The following is a 24,039-nucleotide window of genomic DNA, read 5'->3' as shown; positions in this document are numbered from 1 at the left end:
CGATATCTGTGCAGTAACAGAAACCTGGTTCAAGGCTCCCAAGAGCACCCCAGCTCTACCAGGTTATACCTCATACCATGCTTTTCGGCCCCAAAACTTGGACTGAACCAGAAAAGGAGGGGGAGTATCAATATTCGTCAAAGATACCCACACCTCCAGGTTGGTGGCACAGCACGAAGCATCAGAGACTATCCATGTGCAACTAACAGTGGGTAAAACTGCCTTCCAGTTTATAGCCTGCTACAGACCACACTCCCAAACCCAGGAACCCCACTCGGCCTTCCTGAGAACACTGGAAAATATGAATGTCTCTCCAAACACCATTATATTGGGCGACTTCAACTACCCAAACATAGACTGGGAGCATTAGTCTAGCTCCAACATCCTAGCTCAAAGGTTCCTAGAATTTATAAACTCAAATGCTATGGAACAACTTGTTACCACTCCCACAAGAGGGGAAAACATACTGGACCTGATCATCACCAACATGGGGACTCTATGCTCCAGACCAGAAGTGTATCCCTCACTGGTAAGATCAGACCATAAACTAATCTCACTGGATATTCACATCCCGACCCCACCCCCTGCCCAGAAAACCACAGTGAAAAACTTCTCTAAAGCAAATTTCACACTCCTCAAAACTGAGGTATAATCCTTCAAAGTCCCCAGGCCTGTGGAAAATATGGCCCAGACCACAGAATCCTTTATAAACGCATTCTGTGAACACCTTCAGGAATGCATGGATCATGCAATCCCAAATAAAACCAAGACCCGATCCTCCAAAGGCAGACGTCCTGTCTGGTGGACCCCAGCCATAAACAATCTATACAATAGAAGGAGGAAGCTACTACGTGATAGAGCAAAATCCCAAAAAGGGAAGGCATCTCTGATCAGTGTTAGCAAAAAACTACAGGCACTCATAAAATCGTCTAAGGCCAGCTTCGAGAGAAAAATTGCACAGGACACTAAGGATAATCACAAGGCTTTCTTTAGTTATGTTAGGAACTTAGGTGGGAATTCCCAGATATGCTCAGAATTAGTCCAAAATGACAAAAAATACACCAAACCCACAGACATTGCCAACATCCTAGCTGACAGGTTCAGTGCAAACTCCCCCCCCTCCCCACCAAAAGGGCAAATATCTATCCCAGCAGAGTGCTGCCCCCCTGACATCTCAGATGCTCAAGTAAGAGCCACCCTCTCCAAAGCAAAAAACACAGCATCAATGGTACCAGACGGTGTCCCAGGCTGCGTCCTGCATGAACTCCAAGAAGAGCTAAACCCAAACATAAAACTACTGTTCAGTCTCAGCCTTACCACAGGATATGTACCCAAAGAGTGGCATACAGCAACAGTGGTCCCGCTCCACAAAGGCGGTGCCTCAACGGATCCTGGAAACTATCGCCCCATAAGCCTGACTAGCTTGGTCTGCAAAGGCCTTCCTGAGAACACTGGAAAATATGAATGTCTCTCCAAACACCATTATATTGGGCGACTTCAACTACCCAAACATAGACTGGGAGCATTAGTCTAGCTCCAACATCCTAGCTCAAAGGTTCCTAGAATTTATAAACTCAAATGCTATGGAACAACTTGTTACCACTCCCACAAGAGGGGAAAACATACTGGACCTGATCATCACCAACATGGGGACTCTATGCTCCAGACCAGAAGTGTATCCCTCACTGGTAAGATCAGACCATAAACTAATCTCACTGGATATTCACATCCTGACCCCACCCCCTGCCCAGAAAACCACAGTGAAAAACTTCTCTAAAGCAAATTTCACACTCCTCAAAACTGAGGTATAATCCTTCAAAGTCCCCAGGCCTGTGGAAAATATGGCCCAGACCACAGAATCCTTTATAAACGCATTCTGTGAACACCTTCAGGAATGCATGGATCATGCAATCCCAAATAAAACCAAGACCTGATCCTCCAAAGGCAGACGTCCTGTCTGGTGGACCCCAGCCATAAACAAACTATACAATAGAAGGAGGAAGCTACTACGTGATAGAGCAAAATCCCAAAAAGGGAAGGCATCTCTGATCAGTGTTAGCAAAAAACTACAGGCACTCATAAAATCGTCTAAGGCCAGCTTCGAGAGAAAAATTGCACAGGACACTAAGGATAATCACAAGGCTTTCTTTAGTTATGTTAGGAACTTAGGTGGGAATTCCCAGATATGCTCAGAATTAGTCCAAAATGACAAAAAATACACCAAACCCACAGACATTGCCAACATCCTAGCTGACAGGTTCAGTGCAAACTCCCCCCCCCCACCAAAAGGGCAAATATCTATCCCAGCAGAGTGCTGCCCCCCTGACATCTCAGATGCTCAAGTAAGAGCCACCCTCTCCAAAGCAAAAAACACAGCATCAATGGTACCAGACGGTGTCCCAGGCTGCGTCCTGCATGAACTCCAAGAAGAGCTAAACCCAAACATAAAACTACTGTTCAATCTCAGCCTTACCACAGGATATGTACCCAAAGAGTGGCATACAGCAACAGTGGTCCCGCTCCACAAAGGTGGTGCCTCAACGGATCCTGGAAACTATCGCCCCATAAGCCTGACTAGCTTGGTCTGCAAAGCTATGGAAAGGATCATCATGGACCTCATAAAAAAAGATATTGGGGACCTACAGACACTGGATCCTACACAGTTCGGTTTTGTTAAGGGCAGATCCTGCCTCTTAAACCCGGTCAATTTCTTTGAAACAGTCACCAAGGCCATTGACGAGGGGAAGGTGGTCCACACAGCCTTCCTGGACTTCGCAAAGGCCTTCGATACAATACCCCACTCAGGCATTATAGATAAACTCACCAGCTTAAATATAAACACCTATGTCACTAGATGGGTTGCAAACTGGCTCAAGGATAGAACCCACATGGTTAGAATTGCTGGAGCCATGTCAGACTCCAAGCCAGTTACAAGTGGCGTCCCACAAGGCTCAGCCCTGGGACCTCTCCTGTTCGGTATATATTTCTCGGAGGTACAGGCCAACACGGAAGGACTGTGGCTGACCAAGTTCGCAGATGACTGCAAACTGGGCGCTATAATCGACTCTCTAGCTGACGCAAGCATCCTCCAAAAGGGCCTCATAGAAACAGACAACTGGTGCCAGAGCCATGGCCTCAAGCTAAATGCCAAAAGGTGTATAGTCATCCCCTTTGGCAAAAACAAAGTGCCCACAAATTACCACATAGGTGGTAATCCATTAAGTACGGAAGAAGTAATTAGGGACCTGGGGACCCAAGTTGATAGCAATCTCTCATTTGACAACCACGTGGCCAAAGTGGTTAGAAAAACATTTTATATAGCCCACCTAATCATGAAGGGATTCACATCTAGATCAGGGGAGGTCATCATGCCTCTTTACTCATCCCTCATCAGGCCCATAATTGAGTACATTGCCCCTTTTGGGATGTACCTTACCAGACACCTGCAGCAACTGGAAAGACCCCAAAAGTACCTCACCAAGAGGATCAAAGGGCTCAAACAGATGCCATATGCTGCCCGGTTAAAGAAACTCCAGCTCTACTCAGTGGTATACCGCCTGCTCAGAGGCGATCTGTGCCTGATGTATAAAGCCATGTCCAACCCGAAATTAATGGACATTCTGCACCTCAGAAAATCCAAATCCCATCGAGCTACGTGCTCGAGAGACTTGAACCTCAGCAATGAAATAAATAGGACATGCTGGAGGGATAGATTCATAACCCAGAGGCTCCCTTCACTCTGGAATAAAATCCCAGTCCAGGTTAGGCAGAGTCCCTCATTGACTCTCTTCAAGAGGAATCTTGATGAGTGGATGGGGGATCATAGGTTTACCCCGGGTATCACTTCTGTGTCACTGTTAGACAGAGGCACAGTATACTAACCTCGAAAAAGGGCATAGCAAAATTAATTTAAAATGGTTGGCGAAAGTCAAACACACTCTGGCTAGGCTTATAAATGCCCTAGGGCAGATAGCCTAGTATGAACCTATGAACCTATTACCATTTTAGGATTTTGTCCTTTGGCCTCACCACAGGCCCCATAATGTTCAAAATGGCTCTCTGATTGCATGTCCTTCATATACACCAAACAAGGTATAAATCTTTCCAAATATTTGGCAGGAATAGCAGCTGAGATTGTAAGAGTTCAAGGTGTTTCTATACCTTAGTGAATGCTTTATTTCCTCTCTGACCAGGCATTTGTTAATCAAAGCAAGAGAATACATGCTCCTAACTTGTACAAACCTGCAAACAATTGTAAATTATGAAAAATCACAATTGACTCCAACTAAAGGGTTAGAGTTCATAGGTATCGTGCTCAATACAGAATATTTCATATCCCTTAGGTTCAAGGCCCTGCAGCAACTACACCAATTTATTTGGCAAAGTATCACAGGAGAATTCTTCAAATGCTACTTGCATATCAATGGTCAATACCTCATCAACCTGTGTTGGATCACTGTTGACTCCCAATCTTTGCAGAAAAGAGCTATCTTAGAGGTTGCACTTGAAAAATATTCCTTGGGATTGTCCTTTTGTTCTCACCACAGCCCAAGGTCATCCTGTCTACAGATGTCTCCCAGTGGGGTGAAGGGGCATTATTTGGATTACACACTCCAAGGTTCCTCATAAAGGCCAATTTACTTATCAGCATTCTAATGACGGAAGCAGTGCTTTTATTTATTATTATTTATTCATTTTACATTTGTTTGCCAGGATAGTCCCTCTATATGCATGTCCTTTTTCAGCAGAGTTCCGGGGACAAAAGCTCCACAAGTGACCATAATAAAAACATCCATAATACAAAATACATGATGATAAGGGATTATTAGTACAGGAGAGGTAATTTACAACATTTTACAGTACTGGTAAAACAGAGGATGGAACAAGTAAGACAAGTTAACTGCAGTCAGTTACAAATGAAACATATGCGCAATAACTTTGATTAGTATTCAAGTATATACAAAATGTCTCATTTGAAAGGTTATGATGAGTGCTATATTAAGCAGTTTTGAGAATACAAGGAGTTTTCAGTAAGGTGGTAACATTGCAAGGAGATCAATAAATCAGGGAGACTAGTGAGTGTAGTTTGTATTATCCAGGTGAGGTACAGTTACAGAGCCATGATTTATTAAGGTGATTTTTCAATACTTTTTTAAAGAGGGGCAAAGAGGCAGTGGAGGATATGTCAGAGGGTAAAGTATTCCAGATTTTAGGGATAAAATGTGAAAGAAGAGAGTCATCTGCCTTGTTGTTGGCTTTAGCTCTGTCAAGCAAGAATTTTTGACTAGAGCGTAGGGTTCTAGTACTAGAGTTTGGTTGTAACAGGTTTGGAAGCGCAGGAGTATTACTGGGCTGGTATAGTAGTTTAAGGGCCACTGTAAGTTGATTGTAGAGTAAAATCTGAGGGAGTTCTAACCAATCTAGCTATTTCAGAACCTTGATGAGATTAGATGCTGCTATAAGTCCTAAGGTTCCCTTGTCAAAAGACTGAACAAATCAAAGAACATACACGAGTGAAACCACCATGAAAAAATACTGCTGTATAAAAGTCCAACTGATTTATTAAATAAAAAGAACAGATGAGCGCTTTCGCGTACCAACCAGTACGCTTCTTCAGATCTGAAGAAGCGTACTGGTTGGTACGTGAAAGTGCTCATCTGTTCTTTTTATTTAATAAATTAGTTGGACTTTTATACAGCAGTATTTTTTCGTGGTGGTTTCACTCGTGTATGTTTTTTGTTTCAGAACCTTACAATGGAGTGCCGGTTACTTGCTATTTTGTTGTAACATGATTCCAATTTTGCTAAGTCAGTTTTTTTGAGATTAATGAAAATAGGCGAGGCATAGAGAAGTGTGGACAGGAGGTAAGTTCAGGCTATAGTTGTCTTAGCATAATTTGTAAAAAATAGTTTGTAGTCATAGAGAATGCCTAGTTTTTTATGCACCTTTTTAATAGTCTGTGAGATATGGATGTCAAACTTAAGGTTATTGTCAATTTCAACACCCAGGAGCTTGGTTTGAATTGCTGTTGAGATAACAGTTTTGTTTAGTGATGTTACTGTGAATGGGGGAGAGGGAACAGTGGGTTTTGTGGGGTGGAATAGCATATGTTTAGATTTGTTTGGATTAAGGATCAGCTGAGAGTTTGTGATCGAGGCTTCTACTGCTGAAAAGGTATCTTTGGTCTGAGATTGTAATAGTTCTAAGGTGGAGTTTGCACAAATTAGTTTGGAATCATCAGCATATTGGATGATGGAGACCTGTTGGGTGGCAGTATGGAGGCCATTGGTGAAAAAAGAAAACAGGAGGGGTCCATGGATAGATCCTTGCTGAACCACTAGGTTGACAGGCAGAAGTTGAAAGAGTTCTTGCTGCCAGAGGACAGCTTCTTTGCATTCTTGTAGATAACTTTGGAACCATGTGAGAGTGGACTGATTGAGATTTAAAGCAGCAAGGATTAAAATTAGTTTATTATGAGACACCATATCAAAAGCTTTAGAAAGGTCTAGGAATATTGACGAAATGTAGTTGCCATTGTTTCTATGGGAGTTCACTGTATTTGTAAAAGACAGCAGAGCACTGGTGGTGCTGTGTGAAGGATGAAAGCCATTTTGAGTACTGTATAATAGTTTGTGATTGAAGAGGAAGGACAGGAGATGTTTATGGATGCATGTTTCTAAAATTTTTGATAGTGAGGATAGTATGGCAATAGGGTGGTAGTTGGTCAGTTCGGCTCCCTATTACTCTGTCGCAGACGCAGGTTGTCGAATGTATCTTTGTTGAATGAAAAAGTGCAAAAAGGCAAAGTAGTGAAAGTGGCCAAATAAATTCTTTCCCAGGGAAAGAATTCGCTACAAAGGCGCTTCGCTATTTTGCCTTTTTGTTTTACATTTTTTTTTTTTTCAGAACAGCGATTTTTTCCCTTGGAAAAAAAATCGCTGTTCTGAAGTTTAAACATTGTATTGTAAGCTTTCACTTACATGGGGTCGTATATGTGGCGTTCGCTCTTCTGAGCATGTAATATCATAATATAGATCCGGTCAGTTCTATAGAATTGCCACCTTTGTGGAGTGGAATAATGTGGGACATTTTCCAGATAACTGGGACTATGTTTTCAGCTAGTGGCCTGTTAATGAGAATGGATATAGGATAGGCTATGGCTTCTGTTGCTCTGCTATGAAAATCAGCTGGGAGTTTGTCTGCTGCTAGTATAGTAGGTTTGAGTTTACAGGGTATATTTTTTTTTGCGGTGGCAGTGGGGACAGGTTTGAAGGACAAGGGGTTGTGACTATATTTTTGCACTTGACAGAGGGTATTGGAGGCAAATTAATGATTATTTTGTTTAGCCAGAGTTAGGATGGATTCAATAAAGAATTTATTGAACTGGGTAGCAATATTTTCAGAGGTGCTGAATGTCTTGGGCGGGGGGGGGGGGGGTGAGTATATTGTTAATAGCTGTCCAAAATGTTGAGGGCTGTTTTTATGCTTGTATTGGATACCTTGATAGTATTGAATTTTGTCCAACTTGATTGTTTTTTTAACTTTATTTCTCAGTTCCCTGTAGGTTTCTTTTAGATCATGGGGGGAATTCAATAAAGCCTACACAAAGTGATTTTTCATGTAGGCATAGTGGCACAACACTTACACGGAAGTAAGCAACGGTGCGATCCAGTAAACAGAGCAGATGGGCGTGCATGAGTGTCCGAACACTGAAGTGTCCATGGCATGCAAATCATCTTATAAGCAGGTGAATTGCATGCAAATTAAGGTGATGGAGTGATCCAGCAAGCAGATAGGCAGTCCTGGAGACCCCATGTTGGTGTCCAAAGTGTACACAGATAACAAAATAAAAATTGAACAAGGGATGTAAAAGCCCATGTAGAAGGTCAGAAACTGCATAGTAGGCACAGATATATGCAAAACTATGATCTGTGTGTACAAAAAGTAATGCCAAATAATTTAATATAAGTTTTTTTTAATACCCATATTATGTTTGCTCTGCAGCACTGTGCAAACATGCCATTATGCAAAAAAAATGTTTAAAAGTTCAAAAATGAAAAATAAGGAATATGTGACAATAATGTATTATAGAGCCCTGCATGGAGTATGTACAATGTGCTTGCTAAGGAGGCAGGCCCTGGAATAGTGTAGTATCCAGGTTGTGTGCAGGGACCTGTATGCAAATGAGCTGGGGTAACTGAATAGCAAAAATGGGTTACTGTGTCTGCAGATAAAATCTGTGTAGCCTCAGAACTGTGTTGGTGTCCACTGAAGAACTAGCTCATATCAAAAGGGTCTGTGTCACTATATCTTTAAGCAAATTGGAGTTGAGTGGCACCTGTTTGCATGGTGCACCTCTCAGCTAAGCAGGGGTGTGAGTCCAGTGCTGGTAAACTTTGTCTGGCCTTGAGGCACTTGTTTTAGCTGGTCTGAACATGTCTGCACTCTGTGCCGCTGTGCTTAGCAGTAAAGGCAGTTAAAAAAAAAGGAAATAGCCTGTGAAAGCCAATTATGTGCAATTTACTGATAACAGTAGTTCCACTTACACTGGGCCATTCAAACCCCTCAGTGGTGTACCTGACAGGTGGAATGCATCAAAGTTAGCGAATCACACAGGCTGCATCTGTAGTAGACTACTATAAATTATGCATACACCCTACATTCTGATTTTTTCCTCCATTCTCTCACCACTGGAGTACAGACTTGGGAAATTTAACTGCTGTTGCTCTGCTACAACTGTATGTGCTAGATGCTGAGGTCACTGCTGCTGCTGATAATTGGCTTAGACTGAGAAGGAGAAGAGTGTTCAGGCTCAGGGTAACCTTCTAGGAGCTACATGACCTGGAGATTGTAGAGCACTACAGGGTGGACAGGGACATACTACAAGAACTCACTGAACTCTGCTGCCCTCAACCCAGACCCAGAGCCAACTGAGGGGAACCAATCTGAGTGGAAACAAAGGTATGTGTAGCCCTTAGAATACTAGCTACAGGTACTTTTCAAAGACCAACTGGGAACATGATGGGGCTCTCACAGACATCAGCATCCAGGATACTCCACCAGTTCCTGGCTGCCATGCAAACACAAGCCAGTGAGCACATTTATTTACCCTGCACTCCTGAGGAGAGGTCCAGCAGTATGCATCTCTTCTACTGTGTTGCACAATACCCTGAGGTACTGGGTGTCATAGACTGCACTCATATCCACATCAAAGCACTGCCCAGTGAGGAGGGTAGAGTCTACATCAACTGCAAGGGGTATCACTCCATCAACTGCCAGGTAGTGTGCAATGCCCAGGGCATTATCATGAATGTGTGTGCTGGTAGCCCTGGCAGTTATCACAACTTTCATATCTGGTACACATCACAGCTGTACCAGATGTTTGCCGGGGGGGGTGGAAATCCCATGTGGTCAACTACTGGGGGATGCTGGCTATGCACTGGGATTGTGTATGATGACACCCAGCAGAAATACATGCACACCTACTGAAGAATGCCATAATGAGGCACACACAAAAACTAGGAACATCATAGAGCATGCGGAAGGAGGACTGCTGCCCATCCACCACCTGACACAGGCATCACATCACGAGTCACTCGAATCATGTTACGGTCCATCATGGAGGCACAGCCATGTTCAGAGCACAACAGGAGACAGATGCTCAGGATCATGGAAGCATCACTGTCTGACATCCGTGACTCCCTCGACCACATGGGTGATGCCATGCATCATTTCACTGATATAGCAGCTAGGAACATCATAGAGCATGTGGAAGGAGGACTGCTGCTCATCCACCACCTGTCACAGGTGTCACATCACGAGTCACTCGAAGCATGTTTTGGTCCATCATGGAGGCACAGGCACGTTCTGAGCACAACAGGAGATGGATGCTCAGGATCATGGATGCATCACTGTCTGACATCTGTGACTCCTTCCACCACATGGGTGATGCCATGCATCGTTTCACTGATGTAGCAGACAGACGGTGGGGTGAGACATTGTCATTCCTTCACTGCACATTGTCTGTGCTAGAACATGTGGTGGGAGTAGGGTATCGGACACATGGCCATAGGTCAGCAACAACATCCATTGAGAGTCCACGTGACCATGCATACTTATGCTCCCGCAGTGGCAGTGCCTCAAAGCACTACAGAAGGGAGGGAGGGTGATGTACACACCATGACATGGTAGGCCATGGGCATGTGGTCCTGGGCAGTCCCGTGAGGGACACAGACACAGTAGACACAAGTCACCATCGGCTACCTTCACTGTATCTGACCCTGGGCATAGTGGTAGCAGTGCCACTCCTGGCAGAGTTAGTTCCCATGTTCATGGCCGAAGACTGTGAACTGTCTGTTCAGCCATGTACAGTCCACAGCTGTCCAACATACCCATGTGTAGGGCTAGCAAATGGCTTGCCTGTGTACACACGCACACACACACACACACACACACACACACACACACACACACACACACACACACACACATACACTCAAACATCACTGTCACATTCAGGTCACCAACAGACACACACGGGACCTCTCCATGTGCCAGCTAGCCAACACCTCTTCCTGACTCACACACATGCTGTCAACTGTTTGGCACATCTTAGGCCTCTGGCACCCACAGACCACACCCTGAGCATGTGATGATACCTGTGACACATCCCTGCCATCCATACCATCGATGCAGTGACATGAAAATATGTGTCTGTTGCACAGAGTGACTTATTAGATTACATGTAGTTTTGTAGTGTGGTAGTGCTATGCCATGACAGGTGCTGTACGCTGGCATGTGTCATGAGTACACATCAAACTTTGTGCACCTTTGTTGCATAATGTTATTTTGGCAGTACTGTTGCAGAATGGCAGGTGTCTAACAGAACTGTGTATGTTTCTGTTCCAAGGTTCTGATTGGCTGGGCTATGGAGACTTGGTGGCAATACAGTGGCAAAGGATGGCATGGCAGCACAGCAGATATAAGACATCAGCAAGGTACGGCTGTATATGTATGTGGTTACCTAGGTGCATATCTGTCGAACAGTGTGTCAGGGACAATGGGAGCAGTCAGTGTAATCATGCATGCATACCATGTGAAAAGTCCTGCTACCCTTGATACGTGTGACCTGTACATACAAATGTAGGTGGTGGTGGATAGCATTTATGCCTAGGTAGATGTGGGTGGGTTATTTAGGGCCTGCAGCTTGTGACAGGGAAGTAAAATGCATGACAATTACATACACATATGAGTACTGCTGTATGGGAATATATTTGTACACTTACACACACAGAGTTGCCCTTATTGAGATTAGAACTCCTCCCTATCTATTAGTATACACAATAGGGCTAAGTACGTATTGCATGCATCATGGAGCTTATCTGTTTTGAGATTGTCAGCCAGTGCTGTTAAGGTGGATGACATCAGCAGGTGTTGAAAGGGAGGCCAATGTTGAGGACACAACTCACAGAGCCATAAAATGATTGACCATTGCACAGACATAGGCTAGATGGGGATGTTTGTACTGCTGTAAGGGAAATACACGCACACACACACACACACACACACACACACACACACACACACACACACACACACACACACACACACATACACACACACGGTGGCTGATATGAGATTAGAACCTCTACCTACCTACTAATACACACTATAGCTAGCAGTGCTTATTGCACATTCCAGCAATTACATCTGGTGTACATGTGGCTGCAGCCACAGTACTTGTGGGATATACAAAGTGGACTTGTATTACACAGCATGTGTGACCTGCACAGTGAATCTGCTTTATTCTGTTATTGTACCTACTGTCCTTGCAGTGGGGTACCTGTTAATAACCCTGCTATGTGCGTACAGCTACCAGTATCACCATTTCTGGCTGGTTGCAGTTTGCTAGGTGGACCAGTGACAATATGGCCTGTCCAAGTCCTGCATTGAAGCTATTGCGCATTACACCACCTGCTCACCATTGTCTGTCTATAGGGTGACATTTCACAGGCACAGAGTTCTGTAGTTGGGTGGATTATATCAGTATGCGGCCTTGGTCTGTTACTAACAGGCAACAGTTGGGTGTATAGGTGAAGATAACCCCAGCATTCTGCATGTAGGTGTGCACATTCATACATCACACACACACACACACACATATATAAATATATATATATATATATATATATATATATATATATATATATATATATATATATATATATATATATATGTATGACAGGGATGTCAACTTAGGTGTAGCTGTATGTGTGCGTTTTGCAACTGTGTTAAAGGCATATGTTTGGTGGGTGTACATCATTCTACACATTTATGTATCTCTCTCTATAAATATAGATATGTTTTATATATATATATATATATATATATATATATATATATATATATATATATATATATATATATATATGGGACTACTGCACCACAATCTCGATCTTCATATGGCCGACCCCATATGATCAAGTTTGTGAAAGCTCAATTCGACTGCATGGAGATCTGCGGATCTAGGACTATTGAACAAAAGTTCAATAGTCCAAATCCAGAATAACCGAATGCAATTTAACGAAAGCACTTTCACCAAAAAAGCGCTTTCGTTAAAGTGCATTCGAAAAAAAAAAAAAAAAAACCATTAAATCTTCTTTTATGTAGGGGGGCAAGCCCCCAACACTCCCCCCTACTTTACTCCGAGGTCGCACTACAGTCGGGAAAAGGGAATTCTCCCTTAACCGCACCGTAGTGCGACCGGCACAACCAGCATACTTAACCGAAAGTGCAGCTTTGGTGAACAGCACTTTCGGTTATGTATGTTCGGTGATTTCTGCTTCGGTAGAAAGTGCCGTCAGGGATCTGTACAGATCCCAGATCTGCATAAAGCGCGTAACGGGAATATTTCCTGTTACTGCACTGTAGTGCGATCTCAGAGTTGTTATATTTAAGTGGGGGGTGTGCAGGTGGGGCTTGCCCCCCCCCCCCACAAAATAGTGATTTTTATCAGTATTTCTTTTGTTTTTTGCCAGTTTGGAAAACTGGCTTTCATGATAATGCACTTTCCCGGTAGTGCAGTTTCGCTCTTATGGGTGTCGATGTTGCTTGTTCGAGATTTTGGGATTTTGAGCAAGCAACATAGACCCATATATATATATATATATATATATATATATATATATATATATGTGTGTGTGTGTGTGTGTGTGTGTGTATGTGTCTGTGCCACATACTGATATGTAGGGTAATCGTGTTAGGAGGATAGGGAAAGACAGATACATATACATAGCTGTCTGTATGCACAGACCAGATATGGGCCCAGGTTAACTAAGTGTAGACTTGTGTGCAGTGTGACTGTCAGTACTTACAAGGTGATGCCAGGCCAGACCTACCTGTACTCCGGTCCGGGATTTTGTGTGCTGCAGCCAATACTGACAGTCCAACAACTCCCTGATATTTTTTCCAAGGAATTCCCTGGCTGTGTGCTAAATGTAATATGTGATGCATACCTATCAACTGTACAGATTGCAATAAACTGTACAGAGTTCTGCATCATATGCATGGTATGTTTTACATAACATTGTGATTTTCTGGTACATCAGTGGCAAATCATTAATGATTGATGTTAGGAAATGATGACAGACATTTGAGTTTCTGACTCCATACACACCAGGAAAATTGCACAACCTATTATTTTCTGAACTGTCTACATTTGTCTGGCCATTAGTTAATCCTTCTCCTTATATTTTGGCCTTTGTCCCAGTACTATTCATGGCTTTGTCCAGATTTCCTGCTCTAAGTGGTTGTAGATTTGATGTGACTGGTGTACATGATGTAACACCACTCACAGGGTGACAGTCTTCACATCTCTCACTGTACATGTTTTAGCAGGATGTCCAGCATTCTGCTCCATACATTTGCTCTGTTCCTCATACAGTTGTGTTTTCCACTAATATACTACTAAATGGAACCCACTGAATTGTTGTAAGTACTGACACAGTTAAGTGATGGCCTTTACATCATGATGCTAGTCTGACTTGTTGCAACCTGCTTTTATACTAGCCATCTTGTAAGTTACTCAGAGCATGTATAATGTCTGTAGGTTTGGCCATCTGTCCTGACTCCCTCCATTGTCTCTGGCTTTGTCCAGCATTCCTGCAGTCACAGATTGGGGCATATTGACAGTTTGTGGGACTCCTACCATAGGAGTACCTTACATGCAAAATTGGTAGGTGCAGCCAGCTTCAAACCATGACTACCAACAACCATGCTAATGTCCTTAGCCCACTGAGCCACACCAGCCACAAGAAAGTGTGTTTTAATTCCTCACACTATCAACAGCAGACATACAATTTGACCCCTGCATATTGTGGAAAATTGAATATGTAGCTAGGTTGTTTGGGACAGCCCTGGGACTGTGTGGTCTGCTGTTATATCCAAGCAAACATACTGTTACTGCAGCTGTATGGGAACACCGATGTGTTGGGGGTAGGGGACTCTAGAACTGATAGCCATGCATCTGTCCTATGACTCTGCTGTTTGGCATTTTCCTTGCATACTGCAGGGGGTTTTATTTCCTTGTGACTAATGCATATTATGCGTCAATCAGTACTGGACAGAGTACCTGTTGTCCCACATAGCTATTAGTTCTCTGCAAGTAGCCCAGTAGCCCACTCTATTCCCTTGCATACATGCAGCAGGTCCATATATATATGCTATCAAAGTCTAGTACCTCGTACATTTGTTATAAAGGAGAGTGACTTACCTTGCAAATGCAGCAGCTGAGATACCTGTGTTGCAGGGCTGACTCTGTCTGACACACTCAGTACACAGCCAATACATTGTAAGGTACAGGTTGTGTGATGTGGCTGGCATCTTTTTTACTATGTATGTGAGTCAGAGTGAGGTGTCAGTCCCTAGAATCCTAGGTTGTCAGTGCATATGCTATGTGTTGCCTCTTTGCCAAGGCATACTGGGCACGCATACGTCTGCCTGCAGGGACAGGCTCAGGGGGTTCCTCTTCTGAGTCCCCCTGTGGGTGTGGCCGTGGGGACTTCGGCACTAATCAGGGGCTGTGTCCCTTCCCTGTGATGATGTTTCCACAGGATCATATTGTGTAATATGACACATACTGTGAACACCTGTTCCCATGTGGCTGGAGAATACTGCAGGGCTCCCCCAGATATATCGAGGCAGCAGAACCATGACTTGAGCACCCTAGACATATGCTCTATGATGTTCCTAGTTTGTGCCTGTACCTCATTATGGCATTCTTCTGTCAGTGGGTGAGCATTTCTGATGGGTGTCATCATCCATGGTTCCCATGCATAGCCAGCATCTCCCAGTAGGTGGCCATATGGGATGCCCCCCCCCCCGGAAAATATCTGATACAGCTGTGATGTGTACCAGATATGTGAGTCATGATAACTGCCAGGGCTACCAGCAAACACATTCATGATAATGGCCTGGGCATTGCACACTACCTGGGAGTTGATGGAGTGATACCCCTTGCAGTTGATGTAGACTGTACCCTCCTCACTGGGCAGTGCTTTGGTGTGGATATGAGTGCAGTCTATGGCACCCAGTACCTCAGGGTAGTGTGCTAACTGTGGAAGAGATGCATATTGCTGGCCTTGTCCTCTGGGCTGCAGGGGAAATAAATGTGCTCACTGGCATGTGTTTGCATGGCAGCCAGGAAGTGGTGGAGTACCCTGGATGCAGATGCCTGTGAGATCCCCATCATGTCCCCAGTTGGTCTTTGAAAAGTACCTGTAGCTAGTATTCTAAGGGCTACACATACCTTTATTTCCACTGGAATGGGTTCCCCTCTATTTGTTCTTGGTCTGGATTGAGGGAGGCAAAGCTCAGTGAGTTCTTGAAGTAAGTCTCTGTTTCCCCTGTAGGGCTTTACAATCTAGAGCTCATGTAGCCCTTAGAAGGTCACCCTGGGTCTGAACAATCTTCTCCTTCTCAGTCTATGCCTATTGTCAGTAGCAGCATCAGCATTGATCTCAGCCTCTAGCACATACAGATGTAGCAGAGCAGCAGCACCCTCTAGCATTCTGTCAGTTAAAATTCCAAAGTCTGCACTCCAATGGTGCAGAGTATGTGGGACAAATCAGATTATAGGGCATATGCATACTTTATAGTGGTGTGCTGCAGATACAGTCTATGTGATTGGCTAACTATGATGCATTCCACCTGCCAGGTATATCATTGAGGGGTTCAAATAGCCCAGTGTTAGTGGAACAGAGCCTATCAGTAATTTATACATGATTGACTTTCCCAGGCTGTTTCCTTTTTTTTAAATGCTTTCCCTGCTAAACACTGCAGCGAGGTGCACAAACCCGCAGCGCTAGTGTAAACATTGCTCAGCAGTTTGATCACACTTTCATGCATGGGCATGCTCAGCATTGTTTAAACCAGCTAAATCATGTTCCCCGCAGTTAAACAAAGCTTAGCAGCACTAGCCACCCCCCCCGCTCAGCTGAGCTAAGCAAATTGCAAATGGGCACTGCTGAGCTCCAATCTTCTTAAACGTATGGTGACACACCCCCTTTGTATGTTAGCTACCTGTTCTACTGACAACAACATGGTTCTGAGGCTACAATGGTTTTATCTTCAGACATAGTGGCCCATTTTTGCTATTCAGTAATCCCAGCTCATTTGCATACAGATCCTTGTACATAACCTGGATACTTCACTGTTCCAGGGCCTGCCTCCATAGCAACCACTGAACTCTACCATTGTACATACTACATGCAGGGCCCTATAATGCATTATTCTCACATATGTCTTATTTTTAGTTTTTAAACATTTAATTTTTTTTTGCATAACGGCATGTTTACATGTTGCTGCATGCCACGGGTATTAAATAATTATTATGTTATATCATATTGCATTAGTTTTTGGACTCACGTGGCATAGTTTTGCACATATCTGTATCTACTATGACAGTTATGACCTTCAAATTGGACTTTTACAGCCCCTGATCCATTTTTACATTTATGTACATGGACATTGTCCATGTACATGTCTAACACCAACATAAGTTCTGCACAGATACCTGTCTGCTTCCTGGATCACAAAACAGCCTCATTTGCATTCATTTCACCTGCTTAAGAAGTGATTTCCATGCCACAGACAGTTCTGTGTCTGCACGCTCGTTTACACCCCTCTTCTCTGTTCACTGGATTGCACAGCTGCTGGATTCCATGTTCATAGGTCCATAGGTGTGTACTAGGCTAAAGGTCCTTGAGCCTTTACAAGCCTAGCCCCAAAAAATTGCCCAGGAACTGTGCCACCTGATATTAGTTCACAGTGCCCCTATCCAATAGGGCAACTGGAATGATCCCTGGAGTGAACTTTCTGTTACCCATCCAATTGTCAAGATTTCTCTTGAAGAGGGCCAGTGAGGTGCTCTGCTTGACATGAATGGATAGCTTATTCCAGACTATGGAAAATCTTTGGGAGATGAACCTATCTCTCCAGTATGTTCTGTTAATTGTGGTAATGAGGTTGTGATCTTTGGAGTGTGCAGTGCGGGGGGATTGGGATTTCATTAGGTGTAGCGTTTCCAGTAGGGCTAGGTCAGACATGGCTTTGTAAGTCAAGCAGAGATCACCTCTAAGTAGGAGATAAGACACTGAGAACAGTTGAAATTTTTTGAGTCTGTCCATGTAGGACATGTGTTTAAGGCCTAGGATCCTAATTGCGAGGTACTTTTGTGGCCTCTACAGTTGTTGTAGATGTCTGGTCAGATACATGCCAAATGGGGCATTATAGTCAATGACTGGTCTAATGAGGGATGAGTAGAGAGGGATGATGGCCTCTTTCTTCCTGGATGTGAAACCTTTGGTTATAACATGTGCCATGTAAAAGGACTTTCTGACCACAGTGGCAATGTGGTGGTCGAAGGTGAGGTGGCTGTTGACATAGGTGCCCAGATCTCTTATGTCCCCTTCAGTGTTCAGTGGGCTCCCATCAACTTGGTAATTCATGGGAACTGAATTTTTTCCAAAGGGGATGATAACGCATTTTTTGGCATTAAGCTTCAGGCTGTGGTTCCGACACCAGTCATTGATCTCAGAGAGGTTATTTTGTAGGATGTCTGAATCACTTGGGGAGTTGATAATGACTCCTAGCTTGCAGTCATCAATGAACTTGGTCAGTCAAAGTCCTTCTGTGTTGGCCTGGACTTTTGAAAAGTAGATGCCAAACAGTAGAGGGCCCAGGACCGAGCCCTGTGGGACTACACTCATGACCGGTTGACAGTCTGACTTGAAATCCGCAACTTTCACTCTGTGGATCCTGTTTGTGAGCCAATTTGCAACCTACCTAGTGATGTAAGGATTGATGCCTAGTTTGGTGAGTTTATCAATGATATTTGTGTGGGGAATGGTATCAAAGGCCTTGGCCATGCCGAGGTAGGCTGTATGCACTGCCCTACCCTCATCCACAGCCTTGGTGACTGCCTTGAACAAGTCAACCAGTTCCAACAGGCAGGATCTCCCCTTGACAACTTACCCTCATCCACAGCCTTGGTGACTGCCTTGAACAAGTCAACCAGTTCCAACAGGCAGGATCTCCCCTTGACAAAGCCAAACTGTGTGGTGTCAAGAGATTGGAGACTGCCTATCTCATTGTTAAGCAGGTCCATGACGATGCACTCCATAGCTTTGCATACCAGACTCATCAGGCTAATGGGAAGATAGTTCCCAGGGTCTGTAGTTGCTCCCCCTTTATGGAGTGGGATGACTGTAGCAGTGTGCCATTCATTAGGGACATAGCCTGAGGTAAGGCTGTGATTTAACAGGGTACACAGATCTGGTGCCAGTTTGGTTTTTAGCTCATGTAGGATGCAGCCAGGGATATTATCAGGTCCCATGGATGCTGTATTCTTGGCTTTGGACGATGCAGCTGTGTGCCACAGAAATGGTGTGTATCAGGCTTTCTTCTGGTAATGTGATAGGGCCCTTGGGTGGGAGAGAGGGGTAAAGTTGGCACCGTCGGCCACTATGATGGCTATAGTTGTTGGCTCAGTATAGAAGGTGCCATTGTGCAATAACTCAGAGCAAATCTGGGTATTGCCTTTGAGGATTTTGATATAGCTATAGAAAGCTTTGTGGTTGTTTTGGTGTCAGCCACAATACTGCCTTCATAGCTGCCTTTAGAGGATTTGATAAGGGATCTCAGCTTTTTGTTGAGACTGATAAGGGAAGATTTCTAGTCGTGTGACTTCATTTTTTTCTGCAACAGTTTCTTCCTTCTTATGTAGAGTTTATTGATGGCTGAGGACCACCGGATTGGCTTCCTTTTTTTGAAGGGGAGCATCTTAGTTCTATTTGTTATGGCAAGATCCATGCATTTGTGCACATGCTCATACAGTGCATTTGTGTATGATTCAGCAGTCATGCAGCTATCTTCCATTGGCATGGGTGGCAAGAAGTTAGCCACCTCTGTATTTAGGAGCCCAAAGTCGGCTTTAGAGAAGATTTTCAGGGTGGTCACCTTAGGTATAGGCGAGATGGAGCTTTCCATAGTGATCAGTTTGTGGTTAGATTTAACCAGGAAGGAATTGACTATAGGCATGGAGCAATGGTCTTCCATGTTGGTGATGACCAGGTCATTCAGCTCAAAAACGTCCGAAAACTATATTAACACAGCTTTAATGGTACTTTACGTATTCCAAAAGGTTGTTGAGTTAACATATTTATATACTGGGCATACACTACAGGAGTAGTTTATTTTCTAAATGTCATTATTATTCTTTGCCATGAAAACACATTCCTTCCCATGGCATTGTGTCTTTTTAATCATGTAGTGACTATCATGGATTTGCTTTGAGATTTCTTTAATCATTGCCTCAGAAATGAGCTTCTGCCTGTCTTTGAATTCAGTTCCTGCTTCCATGGCTATTTCATCTCTGAAAGTCCATTAAGAGTACAAGTATTTTGGAAATTTCTGTATATTTTCTGATCATCTCTAATAGATTTCCTTTAGTTTATTAAGTGTTGTGTCATTTGAAGTTTCTCTGTGAAGTATGTTTTTTTTTTTTTATTTATGTAGACAGTGACAAGCACCACAGTCTGTATTTCTGGATCTTTCATTTTGATTTATGCCCAACTAGATGCTATGTTTTGTTTACTGTCTTTCTAATCTTACTTTTATTTCCATACACCTGGCACAATATTTTCATTTCAAAACATGATCCCACACTGACTCCAGAAATACTCATCAAAATCCATCTACCTGTTAATAACCCACTCTGGTGGTCAACTCAGTTTAAATACCTCCATCTACTACACATTCATTCCATAACCTTATGTACCACCTCCTTTTGTTACTCTGTTATAGCTTCCTCCCTCTTAAATGTTCTCAGACCTACATACTAGTATCACATTTTTCTCATCTCAATATCATCAAACTTAATTCAGGACCTATGTACCCAGATTGCCCTCATATAACTAGAAACAACAATTTTCCATCTTAACCTTTTGCACCACCTCCTTTTGTTACTCTATTATTGGCTCTTTCTTTTTCTAAATGTTCTCAGACCTAGCAATTATTATTATTTTTTGATCATCTGTCTAACTAGGAAATCAAACCTAATTCAAGACCTACTTTCTCATGTTTTCACAGATAATATACTCATTAATACAAAGGTGGTGAAACCATGACTTTAATATAAAAGGTCAACAAACTTTTCTCACTGCTATGATTGCTGCCAGGAATAATCATGCAACAAACCATAGTGGACCCACCTAAAACTCACCCTTTAAGGACACACTATGATATTTCCTTCTGCTTATCACATCCTTCCTCCCTCTATTCTCACTATTATCAAAAGTGCAGTACAAAAAGTGCTCAAACGTACAAAAGAACATAAACTTAGTATCATAAAGAACTTTACATTCATCTTTATTAGCAAAAAATAATTGTCTCTAAGCTATTTCTCTGGCTGCTTAACCTCACACAAGTTCTTACCTTGACTAGTCCTAATCATACCTATAAAAACTCTTCCATTATTGGCTTGATTATTGCATGTTTCTCTGAGAAACCTGGTTGTTATAAATTCTGCCACAATCACTAAGTGACCATTTGGGCCTTTCAAATCATTTAATGCTCCTCCTTTATTAACTGGGACCTGAAGTATAGCCAAACTTTCATCTGATACTGTTGTGCATCACCATATTTAAGGTCTGGATACTTAATTTGGTACTTACGTATTATCGCAACCACATTTTAGCTGTTGCGAAGAGCGCATACCTGGAGACAGAAGACTAGCTGAAACACTTTAGCCGCCTGATAATAGTCCTTACTAATGTCCAAAAAGTTTAAATGACTTTCTGAAATGGAATCCTTACAAAATGACATGAAGTACCCACCCTGGTATCACCTGTTGGCATCTTGATAGTAAGGGATATGCAACTGATGTTTTCTTCCATTGTACAAATCTGCATTGAGAATCAGGGATTTACACTTCTTTTGGCATCATGTCATGTTGCAATGTATGCCATTTCTGAAAGTAATGTAAACTTTTTGGCCCATTTCTAAGGATTATCATCAGCATTTGCAAGTGTTTCAGGCACTCATTTCCCTGCAGGAATGCGGTTTTCAGTTGTGAAAGTGAAACGATACTGCGGAGCGGGGAGCACCTATGACAACACTGGGAAAGGTATTCCTCTGTTCAAGGAACAGCATAGTAAGTGTTTGGAAAGTGCAACACCAACTTTTGCAGTAGTAAGTATCACATAAAGGGTTACAAGGAGCTTCATTTTTGAGATCCTCCCTCCAACATGAAGGAGGATTGCAGTTCCCCTGCTGTACTGGTCAGTTTAGGACATCACATGGTTGGATGCTGTCATTCTTTGTAAAAAAAAAAAAAAAAAGCGCTCTATGACAAACAGTATCACTCTTGCACTCGTTTGCAAGAGGGCTGCTTTCCTTTCTTCTTCGTGGTCCACTTGCACAAGAAAACCAAACAAAGGTAATTCAGAGTTTACATAGCCCATTACACTTACACATACAGCCCTGTCTTGTAAACATAATGAGTTACACAACGGAACAAATGTGGTTGCGATAATACGTAAGTACCCTTAATTTTTTTTTTATTTTTGCGCTGATATTGTATTTTTTAAGCTTGTTTTAACTACAAGTTTTTTCTTCATGGAGTTTTAAATGTTCTTGGCTAGAGTCAGTTTTCTATTCTGTAATTGAAAAGGAATCTAGTCTAGCCAATTAGAGGGAGGAGTTGAGAAACAGGATTTCTTATTGGGTCCAAGTACTTAACTACATTATTAATTAATTGAAGTGTTGTGCTACTCTTCTGTTATCTGAATGCATTTCATTTTGCATTAGATGTAATCATTTAAGGTTTAGATAATTGCATTTTTTTTATTTTGGTTCTTATATTATAGTTGGTTTTGTTTTGAATTTTGTTTTACTTGAAAGTTTTTTCTTCAAAATGTCATGGCTAGGATCAAATAGAAAAGAATTCCTTTTCCATTCACTGACTGAAACCTAATTAGTGTGAAGAGCTGAGAAATAGGTTTTCTTATTTAGTTGCTAGTATTTAACTCCATTGTAGTATATGGAGCATCCTGATTTTTCTCAACAAACAGCTTAATTATATCCTGATTCAGTGCTGCTATGGTGAGAGTCCTGACCTTAACAATGCTTAGAGGGGTGGTTAACAATTGTTAACAATTGTTACACACCCTCTGTGTGCTGTTAACTTTGAGTCTGCACTAAAAGCAGACAGCCTCAACCAGAAAACAGCAGTAGCCGGGCATGATATGGCTTCTTTTCAGCTCCTATTTCTGCCTGTTGTCTGCTGAATTGTACATGCATTTTGAATTAAACTGTTTCCCATAGACAGGGAATATGTAAAGATGTCAGCCACTTCCCTACTGCTTTACCAACTTTCAAAGCCAAAACAACACCTTATTTATAATAGTTTTTATCTATTTAAATATAATTTTTGACTAACTAGTACATAGAGAAGATAAGTCTCTTTCCACTGCAAAGAATTATGATCTGATCTCCAATTGTAACAAAGAATTATGTATTCTCAACATAGATGCCAAGATTCACCAATCAAGCTTCACTCTTAAGGTGAATTTCTTGGTATCCATGTCTCAAATACATAATATGCTCATTATAATTAGTGACAAAATCATAATCCTCATTCTTTAGCTTAACTGCTGTGTCACTATGCTGTTATCTGACTGCATTTGATTGCGCATTGGAATTATTCATTTAAGTTTTGGACACCTGCATTTTTATTTTTTATTTTTGCTCTTAATGTAACAGTCTGTTTTATCTGAAATTGTGTTTTACCTCAACTTTTTGTTTTTGTTTTTTATTATTTCATGGAGCTTTTAAAGTTCATATCTAGGGTCAGTTATAAAATAATTTCTTTTCCATTCACTGTTTAAAAATGAATCCAGTTCATCTTATTAGTGGGGGGAGCTGAGAAAAATAATTTCTTATTTATCTACAAGTATTTAACTACATTATTATTTAACTGAATTACTGTGTGACTCTGTTGTTATATGACTGCATTTATTTTTTCACTGGATTTATTCTTAGTTGCTTTTCAATTGCCCACCCTTGCTATACATTTGACTTTGAACATACCTCCTAATCTCAGATCATCTGTTTATTCTGTTGGATACAGAGAGACCAATTGGGAAGACTCTCCCCTTAGACCCTTAGCCCCTTAGGCTTTTGATGCTCAGTGCACACTACAACTCTTAGGATATTAACCCATTTTTTTCTTAGCTTTAACATCTGTTCTGATACTACCAATAAACAGGAGCCCACATTCCATGTCTCCTTAGTAATCCTCAGATTAGTGCTTCCATTTTGCTGTTAATGAGAGAAGACCATATGGACATTATTTTCTGGAGAATACTGATTACCAAAATACCTGAAATCTGCTTCATAGGAACCAGCTTGGAATTTGTGCTACTGTTTTGATCCTGTTTTGCTACTGCTGAGAGAACAGGCAAAGTGACTTTGAATCCCAGT

The sequence above is a fragment of the Protopterus annectens genome, chromosome 2.part2 (assembly GCF_019279795.1).
Source record: "Protopterus annectens isolate FY-2018-M chromosome 2.part2, PAN1.0, whole genome shotgun sequence".
Taxonomy (NCBI): Eukaryota; Metazoa; Chordata; order Ceratodontiformes; family Protopteridae; genus Protopterus; species Protopterus annectens.
This window is presented reverse-complemented; position numbering follows the sequence as displayed.